Below are 3,524 nucleotides of genomic sequence, written 5' to 3' on the forward strand. Positions count from 1 at the left end.
GAGAGACAGAGAGGAATATCTTCTGTCTGCTGATTCGCTTCTTGAGTGGCTGTAATGGCCAGATTTGAGCCAATTTGAAGCCAGGAGCCCAGATCTCAGTACAGACATCCCACGTGGGTGAAGGGTCTCAAGGCTTTGGGCATTCTTCCTCAATTGCTTTCCCAGGCCACAGGTAGGGAGCCGGATGGGAAGCAGGGCTGCTGGGATTAGAACAACACCCACATAGGATCCCAAGTGTGCAATGAGGACTGAAGCCACTAAGTTACCGTGCTGGACCCAGGCTACTAAATTTCCAAGCTAATAGTGTGTGGGCCTTGGGCAAGGATGTGGACCCGGAAATCAAATCTTGTTAGGGTTTCGTGATATAAGTCAAAGTACCTTATAATTGATAGTCAGTGTAGCATAGTTTAAAAAGTAAAGAGAAAAGGCACAAACACCTTTTACGGATTTTGTACAGTTCTGCGAAGTAATCTATAACCCTGGCCACTCCTGAAAGGAGTGCCATGTATTTTCATAGTGATTCCAAACACATCGGAGTATATCGAGATGGAGAAGCTAAGAGTTAGTTATTCCTTCTGCTCTTTCACTTTCCAAATGCCTATGAGAGCTAGGATGAAATCAGAAACACACTGAAGGCGTGGCAGGGACCCAAATATTTGGGCCCTTGTTTGCTTCTTTCTCAGTCATGTCAGCTGGAAAGACGATGGCAAATCGGAGATGAAAGCGATGTTCCCGTCGAGGTAAAGGACGCTCCTGCTCACGGTGTGGTGCTGTTACCATTGCTAGCCATTCGCAGAGGCCGTCCCTCACCACCCATTGAGGATCTACATGCCCAACACTCTTCTAGTGACAAGTCATTCAACAGAGACCCAACACGAGAGCAGCATCAACATGTTATCAGTCTCTCCTCTACACCATCACCAGCAAAATCTTCACCGTAACCCTTGCCCGAGTTTCATCCTTCTATATAAGGGACAGACCAATGGATTGTCTAATGCCACCTTGAGCTGCAGTCTTTGAATGTTCCCTAGGAGTGATATTAAAGACCTCACTGTTTGTGAGCCTTCAAAACAATAGTGCTCTTTGCCTTGGAACCCAGCTTTCATGAAGTCCTCACTAAGTTAATCTGCTTCTTCATTCCAGTCAGTGGGTTAGTATGGACCCTTAGACAGGATGCTGGCATACAGATAGTTCACTTCAAGTTTGTTAGTAAAGAAGCAGTTTGATATTGTTGGTATAGCTCCAATCTCCTCAACATCATTCGAAACAGAAACATCTAACGGTGCAGTAGGTTCTGCCTTTATGTAGGATACAAGAACTATAAAGACAGTTATCTCAAGATAGAACAAACAGTACAGAGGCCTTGGACCACTTATTTGCTACAGCACCTATTAGGAGAAGGAGTCCTGTGTTAACCAGGTCTTTGCACACTTCAAATGTACAATTGAACACGGAGAGAGCCACAGTGCGTTTCTTAAGAAGATCAGTTTGAGAAACAGGATAAATCTGGCAATGAATATAAAGGAGACTCAGGAGTTGATATGCAAAACAGTGAAGGAAATGCAGTTGAATATCCCCTTGGACTCCATTGCTATTACAGCAAATCTAAAACTTCCTTAGAAACTATTTCTTTATATTTTGAAGTTTTATTTTATTTTTATTGCAAAGGCATATCAGATTTACAGAGACAGAAAGATCTTCCATCTTTTTTTTAAGATTTCTTTATTTTTATTACAAAGTCAGATATACCGAGAGGAGGAGAGACAGAGAGGAAGATCTTCTGTCTGATGATTCACTCCCCAAGTGAGCGCAACGGCCGATGCTATGCAGATCTGAAGCCAGGAGCCTCTTCTGGGTCTCTCACACGGGTGCAGGGTCCCAAAGCTTTGGGCCGTCCTTGACTGCTTTCCCAGGCCACAAGCAGGGAGCTGGATGGGAAGTGGAGCTGCCGGGAATAGAACTGGCGCCCATATGGAATCCTGGAGCATTCAAGGTGAGGACCCTCACTGCTAGGCCATGGCACTGGGCCCAAGATCTTCCATCTTTTGGACCTGGCGCGGTGGCGCAAGTGGTTAAAGGTCCTCGCCTTGCACGCCCGGGATCCCATATGGGCGCCGGTTCTAATCCCAGCAGCCCCGCATCCCTTCCAGCTCCCTGCCTGTGGCCTGGGAAAGCAGTTGAGGACAGCCCAAAGCTTTGGGACCCTGCACCCTCGTGGGAGACCCGGAAGAGGCTCCTGGCTTTGGATCGGCATAGTATCGGCCCGTTGCGCTCACTTAGGGAGTGAATCATCGGACGGAAGATCTTCCTCTCTGTCTCTGCTCTCTGTATATCTGCCTTTCCAATGAAAAAAATAATAATAATAAAAATAAATCTTTAAAAAAAAAGATCTTCCATGTTTTGGTTCACTCCCCCAGGTGTCCACAACAGCTGAAGCTAAGATGATCTGATTCTGGGGGCCAGGAGTTTCTTCTGGGTCACTCACGCAGGTGCAGGATGCCAAGGCATTGGGGCATTCTCGACTGCTTTCCCAGACCACAAGCAGTGGAGCAGCCAGGACACAAACTGGTGCCCATATGGGATTCAGGAGCATGCAATGTGGTGATTTTAACCACTGCCCTTTGATAATATCTCTTGTGATGATAATAAAGAAAAATCAAAGACTATGCTGACCTGGGCTGAGGAAAGAGGATCCAATGCCTAGACATTAAGAATCCCATGGCTTTGGGGGATACAGTACCTAAAGTGATGTCCTCACCACCCCTTGAGGGCCATAGTAGATCCAGAGGAGATTACAAATGGGGGATAGAGTTTGCAGATCTTAAGTGTAGAGAGGGAAGAAGGAAGGGAAGGGAAGGGAAGGGAAGGGAAGGGAAGGGAAGGGAAGGGAAGGGAAGGGAAGGGAAGGGAAGGGAGAAAGAAAGAAAGAAAGAAAGAAAGAAAGAAAGAAAGAAAGAAAGAAAGAAAGAAAGAAAGAAAGAAAGAAAGAAAGAAAGAAAGAAAGAAAGAAAGAAAGAAAGAAAGAAAGAAATGAGAGCAGAGGAAAGGAGAGGAAAGAGAGAAGAAAAGACAAGGGAAGGGACGGGGAGAAGAAGGGAATATGGAGCGGAGGGGGGAAAGGAGAGGAAGGGAAGGGAAAGGATAGGAAAGGAGGGAAAGGGAGGGGAGAGGAAAAGAGAGGTAGGGAGGGAAGAGGAGAGAGGGGGAGGCAAGTGAAGCAGTGGCAGGAATCAGCCCCGGGCCCTCTGATGTGGACTGTCCACAATCCATCTGACTCTTTGTTGCTTTGAACCTTAATTCCCCTTCCCTCAAAGTTGGTAATGAAGATAGTCCTAAGTATCAGAAATTATTATTTATGTTTGCTTATGATTTATAAAAGTTTTATAGGATTCAATATACAATAATTAAAATATTGTACTACAGGGAAAGAACAAAAGCAGACTAATGGGATAGAATTAGTTTAGCAAAAACTATGCATATGAATACTGAATTTTGATAAATAAGGAACTCTGGAATCATGGGGA

At 45.3% G+C, this 3,524-nt stretch overlaps 1 pseudogene; it reads left to right on the forward strand.

Moving 5' to 3' along the window:
- The first annotated feature begins 546 nt into the window (after nt 1-546).
- On the forward strand, nt 547-2,704 carry LOC121156497 (annotated as a pseudogene).
- The last annotated feature ends 820 nt before the right edge of the window (nt 2,705-3,524 follow it).

This window comes from Ochotona curzoniae, unplaced genomic scaffold (assembly GCF_017591425.1).
Source record: "Ochotona curzoniae isolate NIBS_2020 unplaced genomic scaffold, NIBS_Ocur_1.0 contig_3432, whole genome shotgun sequence".
Lineage (NCBI taxonomy): Eukaryota > Metazoa > Chordata > Mammalia > Lagomorpha > Ochotonidae > Ochotona > Ochotona curzoniae.